This window comes from Peromyscus leucopus, chromosome 6 (assembly GCF_004664715.2).
Source record: "Peromyscus leucopus breed LL Stock chromosome 6, UCI_PerLeu_2.1, whole genome shotgun sequence".
Lineage (NCBI taxonomy): Eukaryota > Metazoa > Chordata > Mammalia > Rodentia > Cricetidae > Peromyscus > Peromyscus leucopus.
The window spans coordinates 120,218,141-120,240,933 of NC_051068.1; the positions used below are offsets into that span (position 1 = coordinate 120,218,141).

The following is a 22,793-nucleotide window of genomic DNA, read 5'->3' on the forward strand; positions in this document are numbered from 1 at the left end:
AAGGATTGGAAGTTCAAAGTCAGCCCAGGCCTGACAATTTAATGAGCGCCTGTCTCAAAACAAAAGCAAAAGATCAGAGGACACCATAAACTGGCATGAAATGTCCTTATGTAACCCCATATAATGAAAATCCGTAACTAGGGTCTGGGAGGTGGTTCAGCAGACCATAGCACTTGCTGCTCCAGGGCGAGGAGGAGGGAGCTCTGATCCTGAACATTCCTGTATATGTGGGTGCAGTGGCTGCCCATAATCCCCTCACTCACAGGGCATAGCTAGGAGATTCCTGGAACAAGATCAGTGCTTGACTAGCTGGAATTGGAAAGCTCTGGATCCAGTGAGGGACCCTGCCTTCATAAGTAAAATGGAGAGTGACTAGGAAAGACACCCAATGTCAACTTAGGGCTTCTACATGCATGCACACACAAAAGCATGTATGCCCACACAACATGTGCACCCACATGCATGTGAACATGCATATACACATTCACACACATCACATGTGCACACACACCAAAACTCCCATAAAATGTCACAAGAGGAATGGGGACATAGTTTAGTGACAGATACCAGCCCACACAAAAAACAAATAAAAATAGTTAACAATTAAAATCGAGGGGCAATTTAAAAAAAAAAAACATACATATACTACTAACTACTTTGGGTCCATATTTATTTTTGCTTTCTGATAATGGATGTCTGATCATGATAAACTCACAAAGATCAGTTGTTTAAATCCTGGGTATTAGCAACTCATAGCTCTGGAAAACTAGTATTTCAGATTCTGTCTGCCATAGATTAAAGCTAATAAGAAAAGTCTCATATCCATCTACAGGCTGTGCCTAACTTTGTTTCTTGAGATATGACTATTGTTTAAGACATAGGCTTTTGGAAAATGATATTAACAACTTTCTCTTCAGTTTATTTCCCATCAAACTTTTGGGCTTTCTGAATGGACTAGTTCACATGCTTTTCATAATTTAGCTTAAATCTTAAGATGGAGGCAGCTCCCTCTGTCTTAAACAAAAACAGGACTAAAACATTGGCAGAAAATGAGTCAGTCTCCCTGGGGGTTCTTTTTTTATTTTTATTTTTCGAGACAGGGTTTCTCTGTGTAGCTTTGTGCCTTTCCTGGAACTCACTTGGTAGCTCAGGCTGGCCTCGAACTCACAGAGATCCGCCTGGCTCTGCCTCCCGAGTGCTGGGATTAAAGGCGTGCGCCACCACCGCCCGGCTCCCTGGGGGTTCTTGAAAACTGACTTATGGAAGGCCACAGATTCTTTTGTATGAGGCAGGCTTTCCTGGGTGGTAATCCTGAGTTGTGTTTCCCCCAAAACAGAAGTTCTGGTGCAGGGACTGTGTCTACCTTGCTTACCCTCCTGTGCTGTGGAGTGTATGGCAGAAAAAGCGCATCATAGACACTGAAACAGTGTTGGTGCGACGAAATGAAACTTGTGGAACTTGAACAGGCACCCTAGAATGGTGTTTCCCTACCCCATTTTCTGAAGGGAGTATCATATACCCTTGGGGCTGTAATGTAGATAGAGTGTCCCTGTAGGATGTGTTCAAGATGCTTAGGAATATGGTTGAATCGCATGTCTACCAAGATTCAAAGGGCAAAGAGTGGAGACTCAGAGCTCTGGTTTTAGTGGAATCAAACACTTACACACCAAAGTCAGCCAGTTTTTGGCCTGAAGCCTCTGGACCTGGCTGAGGCTGGCCACAATAGACTGGATTCTGTAGACAAGGCGACAGTCCAGTTGTGATCAGCAACTTGTTTCTCCTAGAGCTTAATTATACATTCATATTTTTTGAATATAGTTTCACCACTTATGAAGCATGATCAGGTTATGTGAATTGTTGAGTACAAGCGCTGCGAACCTGGTTTAAATGCTACCGGTCAAATAGTGGTAAATCAGTGTCGTGGTGACATTTATTGTACCCGCCTCCTTTTTTTTACAAATACCCAAACATTTTATTTTAATCGAAAAGAAAACAAGGTATGTCACTGAGGAAAATATCATACACATTTTTGTGCTTCTTATTTAAAGCAAGGAGAAACATCTGAAATCTGTTTGCTAACTGCGGTATGATGGGAACGAGCCTGCAGGCATTATGCTGTCCCCTGTCTGCTTGCCAGTTCTGCTTAGTCCCAACGTATTAATGAACAAGTGCAAGTATTTGAAGAATCAGCATTTCCGCATTTGCATGCAAACTCTCATGCTGGGTAATTATACACAGAGCTGGCACTCAAATTAATTAAAGCTGATTTCTCTGTGACTGCAAACTGGTCATATGTTCCTGCTTTGCCTTCCTATGAAGTCATCACTCTACATTCAATGTGACACTTCTGTCCCTGGTATTCTCAGGCATGTTAATGTTTGACAATTGTGAATCCGGCAATATTTTGGAGAGCAGCTGACAATAGCTGGGTGGCTTTCTGCTTTGCTCCCCCCTTTTATGGTATAAAGATAAAGAACAGCTTCTGAACGCTTGCTTTGTAATTATCTCAAATAATAACGCAGACAAATTACACATATTGTTCCAGCGGGTTCCCTCCCTTCTTGGATGACTCCACCCACTTGATTAGAGCTTACAAACAATTCATCAAACTTAAAAATTTTGTTTATTTGATGTTAACAAACAATTAGCCTTGATGGGCTTAGTCTTAATTTTGAAAAGGCTATAACAAATGGTGTTTTACTTTCAGAGCCCTGGCTCACACTATTCAAGATCGGGGAGATTAGGAGAGAGAGAAGCAGTGATGACTGCTAGATTTGATTAAGACTTTCTGAGTCCTCATCAAATAGAACAGAATTGAAACGGAGACTCTTATTTGCCGAAGAGATCCCTGAACATTAACTCCTAGGACAGAAGGCTTTCCTAGGCTCTTCTGCAATCAAACCACCTTCTCTGGTTTCTTGCTTCCTCCGAAAGAACTCCTTCTGCGACAATTCTTTTGAAAAGACATCCTCAGAGTAATTAAGATATCGTTATGATTCTCGTTCATAAATTTAAATCTCTGGGTATGGGTAGTTAGCAAACATCCTCTGATAGGGCCCCTGGAGAGGAGCCGTTTTGACATATCTCCCTGAAGTCACTCCCCACCACTCAGGTACCATTCACCCTCCTCCTCATTTCTCTGCATCCCATTAGCCAGGAACGGCACAGACAGCTCCTGCCTGGGCTGGCTGTCTCTTTTGTAGAGCAAGCACCACACAGTTCTGTCCCTCCAGTTCGCGATGCTGAACCACACTGCCAAGTTTGTCCTAGTAATCTACATTTGAAAGGCAAGATCTGGGAGGAAATTTATAATGTGTCTCTAAGCTCAAAACAAGAACTGAATTGGCCTTACCTTATCAGAAATCCTGGATCCGCACAGAATAGCACGTACTAGCTCCTTTCAAAACTGAGACAGGTGGTCCAAGAGAGGGGGTCCGGAGCCCTTCCAGGAGAGGCTCCTGACCAGACCAGTCACAACACAATGACTGGGATCCTCTGAAGCCTGCCTTTCTGGCCCATCATGAATTTCCTACGCAGACAGGTGTCATATTGGCATGGATTTCGTTGCCAAGTACATTTTAAGAGATGGGCGTGGCTGCCACCACACAGCAGTTCCGCTTGTCTTTAAACTCTCTTAACCCTCTGCTTTCAATATTTCGCCCAGGCACCCGGTGACTTCATGAAGTACCCACGCACAGGGCTCAACTCACTGAGGTGTGGGAACAGTATCGAGAGTTAAGTAGCACAGTCATTGTCGTACACAATGCTCGTAGCTACTGGCAAATACCTATTTGCTGAATCAGGATTGGGCTGCGGGAAGCAGGACTGGGCAGTTCGACGGCTTTCTGTTTGTTTCTTTTTTACAAACCATCCTCTTCTAATTAACCAGTTAGCAAAAAGGAGATTCTTCTTTTGATATTTATTCTTTAACACGAAAGCTTTCATCATAAAGGATTACTCCATTTCAATCTTTTTTTTTTTTTTTAATTACAGCAAACGTTTACAAAACAAAAGGCAGAGACCTAATAATTACAATTAAGTCATTGCATATCTTATTCATTTTGCTCTTAAATTATTGTATGGCAAATCAAACATATATGACAGTTAGGATTAAAACACATTCAGTAGGCTATTCATTACTCCTTTTTAAGAGAAAAGACGTGGTCTGTAAACTTCCTGGAGAAAATCAGTAATTTTCTCTCTCTCCCCCGCCCCCATCACTTACAACTTGAATAGTAGATGGGTGGCAAATCACTCAATAAATGAGTTAAAATTTTTGATCAGAGTATTAAAAATGTTTGTTATCTGCATATCTATCTTATAGACATTTATGTAAATAGAATTTAGGATATGTCACAATCAAATGTATTATCTGTTAATATAAGTATACTATAAGCAAAACTATGTTTAACAATAAGGGGCTCAGTGACTGTGAAGGGCCCAACACTGGCCTATGCTTTGAACCTGTGTTGTCAATGGACTCAGAGGTGAGAGTTTAACGTCCTCAAACATCTTGATTCCTTGGTGACATTTAAATCAAGCAAACTTACAATTTTAAAACTCATTAAATCTTAAATATTAAAGTTTCAACCAATATGCCTCTTGAAGTGGGTATTTCTGCCAGATGCTGGTGGTGCACACCTTTGCCTGCAGAGAGGCAGGCAAATCTCTGTGAGTTCAAGGCCAGCCTACTCTACAGAGTGAGTTCCAGAACAGCCTGAGCCGTTACATAGAGAAACCCTGTCTCAAAAAAAAGGAGGTATTTCTTCTATCATATTGCATTTGCTTCAAGTTGCCCTATATATACCACAAAACTGACACATAATGATGCTCAGTTAGTATCTGAGAAGCAATACATGTTTATGATCACACAAGTGGAAACTGTAAGTGGTGGAGATGAACTTACCTGTAACCTACTGTGGTTCCCCTGTGTATTGAAAAGACACAAGCTATGCATATAGGTGCACGTGGGAATCATTTCCTAAGCAAAGGGAATCCAAATCACTCTGAAAAGAGCACACAACTATCAGGTTACTCATTCTTATTTTATTGATTTTAAAGATCTATTTATCAATTTATCTATCTATCTATCTATCTATCTATCTAATCTATATGATGTGTTCGTGTGTATGTGTGTGCATGCTACATGTGTGCAGGTACCCATGGAGGTAAGATTGTGTACCTGAGCTGGAGTTACAGGCAGTTGTAACCTGTTTGATGTGAGTGCTGGGAACTGAACTCCAGTCCTCTATGAGAGAAGCAGACAGAGGTAACTACTGGACCATCTCTCTAGCACTCACTTTCATTTTAAATAAAGCTCTTCATTAGCTTTAACCATTACATTTCTCAATAATCTATTCTTTAGTATGAGTCTTTTTTTTTCTGAAAACTTTCATAGGATAAATTTAATCCCTCTTCCACATGAAAGTTATTCAACTATTTGAAAATGGCTATCATTTTCCCCAAACTCTTCCTTTTTCCAGATGGAACGTTCCTTTAATCATTATAATATGATATGGCTTTTAAGGCCTATCATCATGTTGGATGGATTCCAGTTTGTCCGTGTCTCTCCGAAACGTGGCAGTCAGATCTGAATGTATTACTTGAAATGTGGTCTAATTATGCAAAATACAAGCGTACTGCAGTTGCTCAGGACTCTATTTCAAGTCACTTATAGAGGCAGGAAATGCACTCCAAAGAGGGGGTGGCATCCTGATCATATTCTTGGTTCTTGAACTTTCACAAAACCAAAATGTCTGTCTTTTGCAGACAGAACTCAGCTTAATCAAATCTCTTAGGTCTTGTTCTTGTTGGAATTAATGTTTTGAGTGGAAAAAATTAGTTGTATGCCCTTCCATACTAGAGTTCATCTTTGGCACTGGTCCAGTGTTCTAATTACTTGTGAAGCCTGACTTGACTATCCAATGTGTTTGTTACCGTATTTTATTGTGTATCATTCATTAAAAAGCATCTGAGTTGTTTCTATATGTCAGACTGTGTGCTGGTCTCTGATGATACCAAGAACAAGAAGATGAGGCCTTGTCCTGGCATAACTTTACACACAGCAAGGAACCTGCTGATATACTCAATGCCTTAGATGCTGTCTTCTAAACGACTGGCATAAAAAAGAAAAAGAAAGTGGCTGTATGTATCTCAACTGCTCTCCCCAGGTTGATGAGAGATAGTTGTTTGGCTCTAAGCCAGTAAGAGAAGAATGACTTTATTTAGTGTTTTTATCAAGGATGGTTAAGAAGCAAGTAAGTGACATGATAGCATTTATTAAACACCACATCCTGATGACATAAATATTTTAACACTTGCTTACAGTTGAAAACTGAGGTTCAGAAAATTTTCAGAACTTTCACAGATGTACTTGGACAATATGTTTTAGAACTGCTATGTGTGAACTTCTAAGCATCTACTCCAAAGTCTATTCCCAATCACTCTCAAGGAAGTGATTCTGACATGTTGGAAACATCGATCTTATTAAAATCTCATTCTAACTTAGCTTCAAGGAATGTGTATTTTGATCAAGTGACTTGCTAGATCCAGGTCCACATTCTTCAGAACAAGGCAAGACTTCTGAAGAGGGTCACCTGTCCCATTAAGGCTATTATGTTCTTTTTTGTTTTGGGTTTTTTTTTTTTTTTTTGGTTTTTCGAGACAGGGTTTCTCTGTGTAGCTTTGGAGCCTGTCCTGGAACTCGTTCTGTATCCCAGGCTGGCCTCGAACTCACAGAGATCCGCATGCCTCTGCCTCCTGAGTGCTGGGATTAAAGGCTTGCGCCGCTGCCTGGCTGGCTATTTTGTTTATTTATTTATTTATTTATTCATTCATTCATTCATTCATTCATTCATTCATTCATCATCTATCATCTATCTATCTATCATCTATCTATCTATCTATCTATCTATCTATCTATCTATCTATTTATTTTTGAGTAAAACCAAAACTTATTCTAAGCCACATGGTATGTACCCACTCATAAGTGGATTCTAGATATAAAGAAAAGAACAATCAGATTGCAACCCACAGAATCAGGGAGGCTATATGGCAGGGGGGGACCCTAGGATGACTGTGGCTATTTTGTTCTTAGTGGACCCGTACTAATGTGTAATAGCCAACACTATTTTTTCAAAATGTCTTCTTTTACTTTATGAATTCTGTGTAAATTTTCTTAGAGAATGATGTTAGGCTCAGAACCTACCCCTAATTCTTGCTAAATCCCGCTCAGCATTGACAGAGTTTTCCTCACTCTAGCCTGCTTTCTTTGATATCACAAACACAAGAAGCAGAGCCGCTCACTGGAAACTCCTCTTTAGAGAAGGAACCAGAACTCACTTCTATCCTCATTTCAGCTTCTTGGGGTTCATTTACTGTAACTGAATTTATTGGAAGGAAAGTAAAAATTGAATTTGTTTTGCAAAAAGCCTTACATATAAAACGTATCTCAAAAATGCTCCCTGAAAAACATCTACCTACCAGGCGCAGGGTGGGGTTAGGGGTCGTACAATGATGGACAAGGAAGTAAAGGACAGTAGTGGAACACTTCGGGTCCAGGGCTGGGGAAGTAAGTCAACTGGTCAAATGCCTGTCTAGCACGCAGGACATCCTGGGTTTGATCCCTCGCAGCTTCTGTGATCCCAGCATTCAGGAGATGGAGGAAGAAGGATTAGAAATTAAATATCACCCAAATGAGCTCAAAGTTAGCCAGGGCTACATGAAACCTTATCTTGGACATGAAAAACAAAATCCCAAACAATTACAATTTACAAGTCTAAATTACATTTGATAATAAAAGCATCCAGGAGCTTTCTCCTGGACGATGTGGGGACACAGCAGTGTTATGCTAATTTACTGCAGCTGGAAGACCATCCTCACTGAAAAATTGAAAAACCAAATTCTGATCGGTTACTTGCAGAAGGGCAATTATGGAAGCTGGTCTGGTTTCATTATCCAAGATGAGTGAGAGTAAAATGCAAAGCTGAAGCATAAACGATGCAAGGCATATTAGGTTTGAGGGTTCTTTTTGTTTTAATTATCTGAGTTTTCATTAGTAAGTGCTTTGAAATATATGATCCTGTTGTTGAGGTGGCTGTTTCAAGAAAAAAAATAATAGTTTGTTTTCTACTATATTTTACTGTAATGTTGCTAATAGCTAACCTTATATAATTGTGTGCTGGGTATTACACTGCTAAACATTTTCCATACGTTTTGTTATTTATTATTAGTTTCAACTCTATGATAGGAGACCTTTATATCCTTTCCTTTAAACAAAAAAGAAAATGGGGGCAGAGAGAAACTGAGCATTTTGTCCACTTCACACTGATAACAAACAATTGAGCCAGGATTGAAATCCAGGCAGAGTGTGAACACACACCTCTCTTCGTTTACCTTACAACCACTGTACGCTTTTTAATATATACCTTTTATTTTTAAGTGTTCTTCTATGACCTATACGCTCATGAAAGGAGATGAATCTTTCTAATTTATTTTATAGAGTTAAATAAACATTCTTTAATGTCTTATCCAAGTTGAGTACAAAATGTATGGTTTCCGTTAGGATTCAGCTGAAGAGAGTCAACTTGATTTCATCAGACAAGACACATTCGTCGCCTCTGTTTCCCTGCATAGATGCCCATCTATGCCCATAACAAACACTGCACCTGTTTGTTTACATGCCTCCTTATCACTAAGCCCTAAAACACTCAGGCCCTAAAGGACATTTGTGGAATGAATCGATAACTGGGGCCAGTTCTTATCATTTCTTTATCATTTTTTGACATATAATTTTCCCTGCCAGGTACCAATTTGTCTCCTGCTGGGGTGAGGCAGAACACTGCCTTCTCTAGACTGAATTAATGTTCTCACTGTTTACCAAACTAAAAAGGTAAAGACATAGATTCATAGACCCTCTGCTCAAGGAAGGAACTGTGTGTGTGTGTGTTTGTGTGTGTGTGTGTGTGTGTGTGTGTGTGTGTGTGTGTGTGTGTGTGTCTCAAGTAGGCCTGGCTAGAGTTGAACTCCCTATGCATCCAAGGATAACCTTGAACGTCTGGTTTTCCTAGCTTCACCTCCAGAATGCCCCCCATTTACCCAGTTTCTGCAGTGCTGGGGATTGAACCCAGGGCTTCTTCCATGCCATGCATCGCCAATCCACAAGGAGTATTTCTGAAAGCAAATGAGCTTAAAAGTCTGAACCTACGATCTTCATATTGATTGCCCTCACTTTGTCTCATTGCCTGGGATAGATGAGGCTTGATGCTATTCTTCCTAAAATCTCTCTTGTTAAGTCATTGGACCTATAGTTCAAACAGGATAGAAAGCCATAATGCTACCACTGCAACGTAAACCTGAGAAGAAGACAGTCAAGAGCAAGCTGGTGCATTAACAGGATATTGCTGTTTCTTCCTCACTTTGGTCATCAGGTCTTCATTAAATAAAGGACATAGGGCAGGCGGGAAGCTGCAGACAGGTTCCCAGGAGGCTGCAGAAGAAAAAGCACATCGCACGTAGCCACTAGGACTAAGTTCACTCAGGAGAGAGGAGCGGGAGGCAGCCTGAGGCTCATCACCACCCATCCTGGACTCTGAGGGTATGTGAGCTCTTAGACACTGGAGACATCAGGGCAGCAATGGGTCCTTGGGCAGGGGAAATGATGTGCTAGCCCAGGTTCACTTAGTATTAACATTTAGTGATTAAAACAAAAAACGAGCAACGGATTTTAGGCTTACCTTTTCATGGAATGGCCTTTTAAAAATCCTCTTACACCAGAGGTTCAAATACCAAATGCCTAAAAAGGCCAAGTGAGTTAAGAATAATGATTAGGAGACTGGGCTCTGGCAACAAGGTTCTGGTGCCCCACAGGCATGAGGATCTGGGCCTGAATCTGCCCAATGCTGCTACCATTTTCAACTTTCTATACAATCATATATCCAAGTTTTGAATGGGATACTTTTTAAAATATTGATATCTAATTTAACACTTTGTTAAATATACTAGCAAGATGTTTCTTGTGATCATTCTTCAATGCCTTATTTAACTTTCTAGTCTATAATAGTACTGGACAATCCTTTTACAATTTACTTAAAAGATTATGAGAAGCGTCAAGAAAATCACACTGGGTAAGACAGTTTATAAATCAACCCTATTATCATTAACTCCATCAATTTTCATTCACCCAACCATTCTGTGTCTGCCTTATCCTGCTCTGCCTTTGTTTCTGTCCTGCAACAATCAGAAAAGGAGCGCAGCATACAATGACCTGTTATTCAAGGAACTGGTCCAACATTGCTGGGTACAGACTGGTTGGCAATGTTGCTATCCCACATAATTTAATCTATTTGAGTAATTGGATCTTTGCTTGGCAGTAGGATGAATATAAACACTTTCAAAATACATTATTTAATTTGGTTTTAAATATGCTTATATATGTAAGGCTGGGAGAAAGTGGCTTGAAAATATGAAAGCCACCTTGCTCCAGTCTAAATAACTCTTGCTAACTGAAAGCCTTAAAAATAAAATAGAGTAGACATTATCCAAGTATATTGGTATGTATAATCAAAATAGTCTTTATTTTTAAATTATTGTTTCTTTTCTCTACAGTAAAGATTCTCATGCACTTACAGGAGTTTTGGCTAATGCTTTGTTTAGCCTTATTCAATCTCTGTGCTAAACAAACTAAACAGAGCTGAGCCCGGGGAACACTGGGATGGGTGCTAGAATCAAGTATAACCACCAGATAAAGGGTATGGCAGCCTTGGGATTGAAGTGGCAGAGAGCTTTCACTGAGAGCCAGGAAACAAGATTTATCTCATCTTTCTCCCATGAGGTTGGTGTGACCCTGCCAAATGGCTGTCTCACAAGTTTTCTGCACTTGGGCCGTGTGAGTGGACAGGACCGAGTGCTTTCACAGAAATACTTGGACACTCCACAGCTTGTGCACTCTTTTAAGAAAGCAAAAATCTCACGAGAGTCTCCTAACTGTTGCCTTGATGCTGGTCAGAACTTCTTCAGAAGCAGTTTCCTAACAGTCAGGTCTCATCTAAGCACTTCTGAAAGGACTTCATTTCATCAGCTGTGGTGGAGGCTTCCATGGCAGGTGACTCAATAAGGTTCAGATTAAACTTGGGAAACAAATCTTTTGAAGTGGCATTCTGAATGCCCCGAGCAGCAAAGAGTAAAATGAGTCACATGCTTTTTGAAATATTTTACTGTATGTCTTAAGGACTCTAGCAGGAAAGGTAGGCTTGCTGGGAAAGGGGAACAGAAGAAAATGTACAGAGAAAAGGCAAATCTAGAAAGAAGAGAAGCAGGTTGCCAGCTCTGCAATTTTTAGCTGGGGATACTAAAGAAACAACACCCAAACAAAGAAAGCCAGAAGCCTCTGGACAGATAGCTAAAACAACTCCCTTTATATTCTAGAAATCCACCCTATACACACATACCCACAATCCCCGCCCCCACAGCGTGCACATGCACGAGCACGCACGCGTGCGCGCGCACACACACACACACACACACACACACACACACACCAGGTGCACATGCTCCTTTAGTGGTGAGGTGTAGGTAGATGCCAACATTTACACTGTGAATGAGGCTTCAAGCAAACAATGCTGGAACTAGTGAAAGGGTGGAAAGGATGGCTTCCATGATCGATAGTGTGGATCCCAGCTAGAAAGAAGGAAAAATAATTTGCTCCTGTTATCAATGATGTCCCCTTTTCTTTATCCTTTCAGCCTTGTGAGCGAGTCAGAGGGAAGGACTGTCATTAAGGAGGAATGGAAGAAATGCGGAAGTCAGAGTTGCAAGCTACTGGAAGGAGACGGGTCTTATCATGATTTTAAAAATCCTGTTAGGACTGCCCTCAAGAAAGCTTCATAATCGCAATCTGGTAAATGAGCAATTACCATCTGTGAGATTAGATTCCTTAAAAATGCTAATTTATCCCAGGCTTCAAACACATTTTTTTTCCTTCCTTTTTTGACCTCCTCTATCATCCCACCCCAAAGCCATTTCTAAAGTTTTGTTGCTCCCTGCTCACCCACACAGACAGTTCCCTCTGCCTGCGGTGGCGTGTGGCAGTAGAGCAAAGGAGGTGGAATGAAGTGTGACTTTTGCCACGTGGCCCAAACGTCACCATCTCTGCTGTCCACCCGTCTATTTGTATCTCAAGATGAGATGTTTAAAAAAAACTGGGGTCTTACAGAATATTTTCTTCCTCTACCAAAAGCCCTGGAATTTCGGAAGGAGACAGACATTGTGTTATATATTTCTGAAATCTAGAGGTATGTTAAATATAGCTGGTGCTTAATAAATCTATGTTCAATAAGAGGACAGTCTTTAGAAAATCCAGCATTCTCTTGGATTTGACATGGCTAGAGGTCAGAGACAGGGAAAGAATTGGGAAATAAACCCTAAGGAGTCTAGGCAGGCAAAAGTGCAAACTCTCCCTCTCCAAAGTTAAACTTACTGTAAGAGGAAGGCGGGCAAAGGCTACTGTGTGACTGAGGCCATGAGATCACACAGACCACTGTGCTAAAAGTTACATTTGAAAACGTTCTGTGTAAAGCTGTGGTTTTTAGCAGGAGTTATAGACTTGCTTTTTGGAGGGGGGAATCCCAGGAATGCTCCTCACCCTTTCCTGAGAAAAATAGACATTCATGTTGAGTAGGCAGATTTACATCTTAGGCAAACTTATATTCCAGGTTAAGAACCTTCATCAAGATGAAGCCTTTGAATGGTGAGCTTCAAGGTGCAAAAGAGGCCTTTCAAGGAAGTTTCTGTTCAGGTTCAGAACAATAGGCATCTATCCAGCATACTTGCGAATTCCATCCATTCCACAGGGCTGCACTGGAAGAAAGGAGTCTCATAGGGTGCCACCTCCTCTCTGTGGAGGTTACAGAATGTTCAAGAACACCCCACAGAGAAGAAGGATCACACAACTGGATTATGGTCCCACCCTCAGCTCTCATGTCCAGAGAGGGGCACACAGTAGATTCACAGCACATATTAAATACAGCAGAAGGATGAAGCCTGGGCCTTGAAGCTTCAGCTCCATGCTAAACACATTTAAAGAGACGTTGCTGTTACTAATCAACCTCTGCTTCTGCAAAATGCTTTGTCCTACATCTCAAATGTAAGCCCCTGTGATTCCCTGAGACTTAGAGGTGGGGCAGTACTAGAAGGGAAGTTGTTCTTCCTCTCACTGTTTTTGATTTAATTAATGTCTGTATTGTGTGTGTGTGTGTGTGTGTGTGTGTGTGTGTGTGTGTGTGTGTACATTTGTGTGCAGTGCACGTGCCTATGCACATTCAGGTCAAGGGAGACCTCAGGGGTTCTGCTCTATCCCCTAGACACAGGCTGTCTCACACTGAACCCCGAGCTCTGTCTTTTCGGATAGCCTGGCAGGCAGCAAGCCCCAGCAACGCCCCTGTCTCTGCTTCTCTCACATCTCCATTGAGGCCCTCCCCAAGCACATCAGCTTGGGTTACAGGCACACAGTCACACCTTTGTGTGGGTGCTGGGTGTCAGAACTCAGCTCTGAGGCTGTGCCTAGCTTTTTCTGGCTTTTTTCCCCCCTAGAGAAGATCTTTCTGTGTAGCCCTGGCTGACCTGGAACTCACTTTGTACACCAGGCTGGCCTTGAACTCCAACAAGATTCACCTGCCTTTGCCTCCCAAGCGCTGGGATTAAAGGTGTGCACCACCACCCCGGCTCATGCCTGGCTTTTTATGTGGGTGCTGGAGTCCCCAACTTGGCTGCTTAAACCAACCCAGTGAGACATCTTCCCTACCTAGCCCATCCCCTTTCTGGTCCTTCATCTCCCTTCCCCTGGCAACAGCTTTCTTCCTCTAATAGTTTCCTTATTGCAATGGCAGAAAGAAATGTATAGATGTGTAGATGTGTATATGTACATATATATATAACTGAGCCAACCGGGATCTGGACTGTTGCTTTTTAAAATGCTTTTGTAGCCAAACAGATGTATTTCTAAATTTTACTTGCGTTCATTCACTGGCTTCTCCACTATATTTAGGATCTATTGCTCATTTTCTTATCATTTTCGATTTCATTGCCTTTGTTTTACATTGGAGGAACCGGAGGTCAAATGTAATCCAGACTGTTCTGCTAAAAACACGTGAAAGCCAGAGAGAAACTGTACCGTGAACAGTATGAATCATCTGTTTTTTCAAAACAGGAATGTAAACAAGTGTTCTGCGGAGCCCCACCTGCCTGGCTGCTGTTGTGGGGCTGTGTGTATCTGGAGGAAAACAATTCCTCCTTCTCAAGGCTGAACTAAAATTAGGCTCCACCTGCAAGATGTTAATGAGACGTACACAGCTGCATTCCGGAAACAAGTTACTCAGATTGCTTTTGGAATGCTCTGTGTCAACGCAAACTTGTTAGCTCTTTGCCTAATTCCCAAAATGTAGTATTAATTTTAATGGTAATTATTAGCACAATAACCAACTGATAAGTAATCTCAAAATAGATCCAATATTATCAGATTTGAAATATATTCTGATTTTTTTTAACCCACACATCCCGTCTAGTTTAACCCCTTACTCCCCGCTGCTTTCTTTCCTCCCTGCGTTTACTTTCATTCAGGGACAGGGGAGCATGGGAAGTCACTGGAATGGGGCCCAGACTGTCCTGCCTTCGTGGGGCTCCTTGCAGGAGAAGATGGGAAGCACATGCTTTCCTTGCTCTTGATCCCTTTTGTGGATTCTGGAGCTTTCTTCGGAACAGAAGATTCAAATAGGAACCAAATCCCATCAGGCTTGGGTCCAGCTTTTTCTGCAGATTTAAGATAGGGAGGCAGCCTGTGAATTCTTGCCAGAGAAGGCAAGTCACTGTTCCTACGGAGGGCAAGCCTTCCCAGCTCTACTCTGTGGGCCAAAGTGTCCATTCTTGACACCCCCCCACCCCACTCTTCTTGATTCACTTCAGCACCTGCCCTCAGAGGGAATGATTTGCTACAGTTTAATGATTTACTAAAATATAATGTGTCAAAAATCTCCAGCAGGTGGGCTTCAGAGACAAGTGGGTAAGATGCTCCCCAGCACGAGGAACTCACATCGGAAAGTGGGGAGTGTGGGGTTGGGGTGTGTGATCCCAGGTTGAGGGAGGTGGAGGTGAATGGATCCCGGGGGGCTCCCTGCCCAGCTAGCCTAGCTTACTTGGCAAGTTTCAGGCCAGACAGACTATGTCTCAATAAATGAAGTAGATGGGCACCAAAGGGGATAGGTACACAAGTCATCCTCTGGTTTCTACACGCATGTAAACCCCACCACCACCAGGAACCACACACACACACACACACACACACACACACACACACACACACACACACACGACTAACTTTCAAAGAAGTTGTAATTGGGGGAAGGAGACTCTCCCCTTCATATAAATCCAGCCTCAAAAAAAAAAAAAAAATCTGCAAACCCATTTTTATCCTTTCTTTTATTGCAACATCTTTAGTCTTGAAGGGAGCGGGACAAGTCGGCGGTGCTTCTGATGTGATCTGTTCCCAGTGTCACAGGTGTCATCGTATAGATTCTTAGCGTTTTTTTATACCTGCCTCTTTCTAAAAGCTCTCTGAGACTCTTTTTTAAAATCGGCTAGAAGTCAAATAGGCTCAATTAGGTCCCGAGCGGCAAATTCAGTCTCTGTTAGAGATTAAACAATGGAGAAAATAGCGAGGCTAACGAGAAGGCTGCTTTTCATTACCCTATCTGATTTCATTAGCCTAATTCACGCTTATTAATTATTGGTCTGATGAAATCATCAATTCGGGCATGCCAGGCTCGTGACGGCTACGTTTGGGGAATATTCTGTCTTTCTCAGGCCCTTCCTATAGTGCGGAGATAATATCTCGTTTTACTTCCCTTTCAGTGAGCTGTCCGACTCCATAACTGCACCTCCTATGAAGCCCGCATCCCGGGAATAAACACGGGGTTTACCACACAACCCTGCTTTACATTGTCCACAGAGAAATAGAAAAAGAGCCGTGAGTTTTCATTCCTCGAGAGTGAACTCCTGTGTGTTTGGACAATGCAGGTCATTATAGACCGGCTGCCCCCTGAGATTGAGCAATTCTCGCTCATGTTCTAACAAAGAGCTGCGGATCTGGCCGGGGTGGGAGTGGACTGGGCCACTCAGATAAGTTTCATTCACTGGCGGAGCCCAAGGGAACAGCACGCGGAGCAGCGCGGCGGCAGCTCCTGGTGTAACTTTACACTGTTTTTTTCCCCTTTAAGTCGTTACTGATCCCTTGGGTTTCCATGTTTGGGGGAGGGGTAGCATTAGAGAAAGGCAGTGTGAAATTGACTGACAGCCTCCTTATAAATAAGATCGCATAGACCACCTCAGAGGATGAAAAGACAGTTATGCCCTCGATGGTTCCCAAGAACCATATAACAAGGCTCCCACTGCGATTTTCAGTTTTAATTTTATTGTTTGGTCTGTGCCTAATGGCAGCAAACAAATTCTCATCTAGGTTAAAATTCAGTTGTTAGCGTGATGTTTCTTCTTGTCTACATACTTACTAGGGAATGTTGTTTGTTTAGACTTGAGCTTCTCTTTCTGAAACAAAGTCTATTCCTTCTAGAGTACTAAGAATAATCGGGAAAAACAAGAAACCTTGGGTATCAGAGGTTGTCTAAGATTACAGTGTGTCTGAGTGAGTCTCCCAAACAATGTGCAAGACACTGATTGGGGTTTTCTAGCTTTTAATTCTCAGGGCAGTTCTTTGAATTCTTATTTTGTTGTTGTTGTGTTTTTGTTGCTGTTGTTTATTGTTGTTGTTGTTGTTCAGGTCCTAGGGGGTGAAAGGTAGGGCCATGGACATTGAGTTATAGTCTCACCCCTTTTTATACTTAAAACACAAACATGCTGATTTACTACATTGCAGAGAGAGTGGATGGTACCGAAGTACTAGAAGAACCATTAGTTGTTGTTCTACTTTTGAGACAAGGCCACCCTAAATATCCAGGCTGGCTTTGAACTGGAGTCTGTACCGTAGGCAGGTTTTGAGCTTGGGACCCTCAGAATCCAGGTTTCCAAGTATCTAGAACTGCAGTCCTGTACAGCCACGCCCAGCTCTGCGGTTTGCTATCAAAAATGAGGAAACTAGGGCAAGGAAATGGCCAAGCTCTTCACGGAACTGGGTTTTCATTTTAGAAGATCCCTGATATTTCCTTTATCTTCCTACCAGCCTGGAAAGGTGGAGGAGGTAGGCGTTCTCATCAGCAAGGACAACGCAGACCCACGCCAGCCACTCCACCCTCCTCATCCCTTTGGGTTCTTCATTATCGCCAGTCCATCTTTCATCTCAATCCTTACGACTCTGGAAATTGGCCTGACCTCTTACCCTCTCCCTTTTATGAAAACACTAACTCTTCTCACACCTCCTTTTGCCTTACACGCCATCCTGTCCACCCACTGGCCCCTCCTTGAGTTTCCCTCCTTTCTAATTCCTCCTACAAACAGCCATTTGGAAGCAATTTCCAGGTCTACCTCCTTCCTTGTACATCTGTCTTTGGTAATTTAGAGGTTAGGGACTGTGTGTTTTCTACTTGTCATGTTTATGCCTCACACTCTGTGAGTACCTAATAAATGCTGAATAATAGCAGCTTTATGATGGTGCAGAACCAGAAACACGGGTTCTCATATTTAGTATTTCATCACTAGCGAGTCACATTTATTCACTGTCAGCCCGAGGCTAGGCACTCACTGGAGTTTGTTACTGGAGCCATGAACCTACCTTTGCATACCAGCTTTTCTCTCTTGTTCTCTTGACAAAGGCAAAAAATAAATAAATAAATAAATAAATAAATAAATAAATAAATAAATAAATAAATAAATAAAAAATAAAAAATAAATCAACCACCACTGGTCTTCTCATTAAGTTTCCGGCATCCCAAAGACAGAGGAAAACCGAGACATAGAGCTTCTGAATGAGAAGTCAGAGTCCATGACAAAACTATACAAAAGAGTCAGTTTGCTCCTGTGTGTACATGTCCCTGGCTTTCCTTTAAGATAGCATGCACAGAAAGAAAGAATTGGGCTACCTGAAAATTTTATTTTCTATAAATAACAAAATACCTCTGTGTTTATGCTATGCCTCAACTGGCAGAGGAATGTATTGTTAAGCTTGAAAAATTTAAATTAAGTTAAAAAATGCATTTGCTTGTAAAATCAATATATTTGATTCAAGGGGACTTTAGAGATGGCTCAGTGGGTACTGTTCTTGCCCAAGACCCGAGTTTGATTCCCAGCACACAGCCTCCTATAACTCCAGCTCCAGGAGTGTCTAGGCTAGATGCCTCTAGCCTCTGTGGACACCTGTTCTCACACTGAGTACTCCTTATTCCACATACTCAAAATTAAATCAACCTTCAATAAATTGATGTAAACTAGCAGTGGTTTTTCCTGTTTTTTTAGACTTCCTTCAATAGATATTTCAATTCTGTTTCTTTCACTCACCTGTGTAGAAAGAATATATATATATATATATATATATATATGTATATATATATATATGTATATATGCAAATTGGGACCTATTAATTCAGGAGGTAACTCATTGCAGTATTATTGATTTTTTTATTGTTTTTTATTGTTGTTTGTAATTGTTAATTCAGTAAATACTTATCAAGCACTACAACATTCTTTGCCTTATGCTAAACATTGGAGGGTGCTGTTCAGAGTGGAGGAAGAGATATAAACAAGCTATTGAAGAAATATGGTGTAATATAATGGATATAATTACAAATCCTACAGGAAGATAAATCCTTCTTTGTGCCTGAGAAGACTACATATGGGAGGTGACATTTCAGCTCTGTCTTGAAGATAAATGGTTGTTCTCTGTCAGAAGGTGGGAAATACATCACATGGGGATGAGGAAAGCAGGTCCAAAGCAGAACTTCAGCAAAAGCATGGTGAACAGCGAGTTAGTTATACAAAGGGTACGATAAGGACTGGGGGAAGTCAACTTTGAATTCTCTGATGACCACATCCCTTGTATATTCCTTTAGGGAAATTAAATTACATTTTATGGGCATCAGGAAAAAATTTAAGCAGCAGGACAATATGAGTCTTTTTATTCCCAGGAAAGAGTTCAACATAAAGAGTGGGTTAGGAATATTCCAGTCTGTGGGTAGGAGAGAATTAAGCGGCCATTATACTAGTCAAGGGCTGAGGTAGTGTGGGGCTTGGTTTAGGTGGCACAGATCAAGACTGGTGAAAGAGGACATGATGAGAGGTGCGGAGGACTTCTAGGTGGGAGTCAAGGAATCCCACATTTCAAATCCTGTTGATGGTTTAAGATCAAAGTAAATCCGAAATATTGTTGTTATGGCAAACGAAACACCTTCATTGTCTATGAAATCACTTTTCATCTAAAACTCTGCTAGTGCTGGCCAAATGACAGAGCAAAAACCAAGAACAAAGGAAACAAAGGGAAAACCACAGGAACCAGAAACTTCTGCTTCTTTCTTTTGTAAGGAGTGAAATCTCTTTGTTAAGAGTGTGACAGAGTGCTAGAGATGAGCCTGGTATGTGTAAGTTTTCAATAATGTTAGTTTTCAAATAGCTAATAATGTTAGTTTTCAAATAGCTGATCATCTTTGTTTCAGCTCATTGGCAATTTGACTTTCAGTTTTTCAATACGATTGCGTGAAAATACTTAGGAAGCCATATTATCAAGTAGAAATAGTTCTAAGATTAGTCGAGCAAAAGTTTTCCCCAGACTGGTGCAGAAGGCTCTTATTACACACGCAGTCACTAAACAGGGGGGTGGGGTTTTCTTGGTGTGTCACAGGCCACTTGACTTCTCCTTGCTGTTTCTTCTGCCCTTTGGTTTCCGTGTCTCTTGCAGTTGTGGAGATCTGGGAAAGGATCGGTTTGCATGAGCTTATGGCACTGGCCTGAAATTCATGACAGAATAGAGAATGACAAAAGAAGAGGAAGAAGAAAAGAAAGGACATGGCCTCAAGCACATTCTCCTTCCTTCCCTTTCATTTTACTTCTTCCTATGAAACATCTCCCTGGAAGAATCTTCTATATACAGTGGAGGATGCTTTTGATATGTAGATCAAGCAAAAACGGTAAATACATGGCCTTGTCTTTCAAGGGTTCCTTATTCTACAATGTGCCTGTGGTGGTGGTGTCTTTGATTTTTCACGAGAGTTTGTTCTCTTAACTCAGTATCTTCCATTGCCCCTTACCACAAAAATTCCTTCCTAAAACCTGCATTCAGCATTTAATCCATCAAGCTGCGGCTCATTTTTCTCCTCCTTCCTTCTGGAAGATTGAGTGACTAAGTCTTTGCTTTGATTTTCTCCCTGACTTTAAGGGTTCTCGCTTTCCTAATTGCTACAGTCTGCTCTCTCTTTTTGCCTAGGAATAAACAAAAACAGAAACAACTGAAGACACACAGGACTTTCTCACTCCGGAGTCGCTGATGCAGGCTAAGTCTGGCCCTCTGGATCCTGATCTTTCACCATGTGACCTCAGTTTCAAGATGGGCTTTATGGTGAACGCTCAGGCCCTCAGAGTTACAATTCTGTTGCAGGTCACACCATGACTTCCATGGCATCGGGTTAGAGAGCAGGGTCTCTCGTGATAATTCTCAAGGTCATTCGACCCCCGAGTTTGAACACTGCTTTCTGGACTTATATTTTTCAGTGCCTATATTCAGGTGAGCAATGACTGTGTACCTGTGTCAATTCAGTTAGTGCCAGTTAGAGCAGCTTTGTCTTGAGGGTAGATGGTCATCATACCATTGATTTCTCTTGTTTTAATACTGCAAGGAATCTGTTTTCTCTGATACTTTTGGACTTGTTAATAATAATATTCTAAAAATAGAGAATATGGGAAAATGTCCAAAGTTGTCCATTAAAGAAAAAGAAAGGCAGAAGAGAAAATGTAGACGCATTGTCATTTTATCATAAATATTAAAAATTGAAAAAGGAAATGGTGTTGTTCAACTTTGGTTCTGATTCTTTCTTGGCCTTCCTTAGTTTCCCATAACAGAAAGATATGGAAGTAATGATTAAAGGGTTTTTTAGTTGCTGTTGTTGTTGTTGTTTTTCAAATCAGGGTTTCTTTGTGAGTTTGTATCAAACTTAGGTCACCAGGTTTGCAAGGCTTGGCCCTTCCTTGTTGAGCCATCTCACTGACTCAGTATGTGATTTTTATTCCCTGTTGATTACTTCACAAAGATGACATATTGAGCATTTTCTTACAGACACATGAATTCTACTGTTAGAATAGAAGAGTGTGAGAGCGATATAATCATCCTGGATGAAAAGGAGTTTCACTGGGCCTTGAAATATGAATATGATTTTGAAAGGTAGATAAGACTGAGGATAAGTGTTAGACACTGTAAGCTCACATGGGAAGCTGTGGCAGCCATGCATGTCTGGTCACAGCACACTCTGTGGAGGCTGAGGTGGCAGGGGTTGACGGCTTAAGGACAACTGAGGTTGCACAGCAAATTGGAGCCAAATTGGACTACAGAGGGAGAATCCGCCTGAAAATAAGAGAAGAATAGAAGAAATACATGCCACAGCATTATGAGTTTCCTCTGGTTAAGAATGCCTTTGCTCTAGCCAGGCATGGTGGTGCATGCCTTTAATCTTAGCATAGAGGCAGGCAGATCTCTGTGAGTTCGAGGTCAACCTGGTCTACAAAATAAGAATTCCAGGACAGTTAGGGCTATACAGAGAAACCCTTCTCAAGAACCAAAAAGAAAAAAAAAAAAGAATGCCTTTGCGCTCACGGACATATAAAATGAACAAATTTCATTAAAAACTAGGAATACACAGCTGAGAAGGAAATTCAAAATGATGAATATTTTTTGTTTCAATGCCAGAAATAAGATATTTTCCTCTTCATTATGTGAAATAAATAAGGTTGAAAGCTGGAAATTTCAAAAATTATTTTATTCAATGAAGCAAGTAAATACATTCTAAGGGTCTAGATCCAGTGTGCTCTTTCCCTGAAGCTGGATGGAGCCAGTTCACAGTCTCAACTGCTGCATCCTATGGGTGGCCTGGAAGTTCAGTGCCAGCAATAAAACATGTAATCAGCTCTCACATGTTTTTAGACATTCCCAATTCACTTTGATCATGACTAACAAGGAAACGGCCATTTCACTTACAATCTGTAAATTCTCCGGGGGAAACTTCATCCAATGCTCAGCACAGTACTTCACATTTTATTTTTAAAATATAGAATGATACTATCAGCAGTATATTTATTCTTAAAACATTAGTCAGTTTTCCATGATGTAATCTTGGTTCACTGTCCACTGGTTTTTAATTACCATTTCCCACAAGTCTGAGCTGCTTTTAAAAAACGCATATATTTTAGATTACAGCTCATCTAAGTTCAATGAAAAATGGTAACTTTTCCCTGCAGTTTTCAAAATCGCTTTGGGCTGTGTCGCCTGAGGCATCACTGTCCTTTGTGTGGCTGAATTTTGCTGGGCACAAGGAAAAATACTCATTATGGCAAAGAAGATACTGAGCAAAATTTCTCCATGCCAAGTGTTTTTTGAGCTAGCAAAGATGTCCTTAAATATGTATCAGAGGACATAGTCAGCCTGAGTTGGAAGGATTCAGGCTGCAGTCGCCATCCTGGAGAGCAACCTGTGAGGGCTTGTTGAAAGCAGGCAATGATTTAGAGAGGGAAATTTCAGAGACGACAGCTGTTTAAATCTAATCAAAAACTCTTTTCTACACCAGGAGACAGTTAGTCTTCCATTTGCTCTAATATGTATC

The 22,793-nt window shown here is 41.2% G+C and overlaps 1 protein-coding gene across 44 annotated transcripts in view; it reads right to left on the bottom strand.

Moving 5' to 3' along the window:
• The window catches only part of Adgrl2 (adhesion G protein-coupled receptor L2), a 628,692-nt gene that overhangs the window by 261,830 nt on the left and 344,069 nt on the right, over nucleotides 1-22,793 (bottom strand). The window contains exon 1 of one of the 44 annotated variants that reach the window (XM_037207195.1): nucleotides 3,353-3,835. The exons of the other annotated variants lie outside the window; for them this stretch is intronic. The gene's annotated coding sequence lies outside the window, so the exon portion shown is untranslated. Of the gene's footprint in view, nucleotides 1-3,352; nucleotides 3,836-22,793 lie in introns of those variants that run through there. 44 annotated transcript variants of the gene reach the window in all.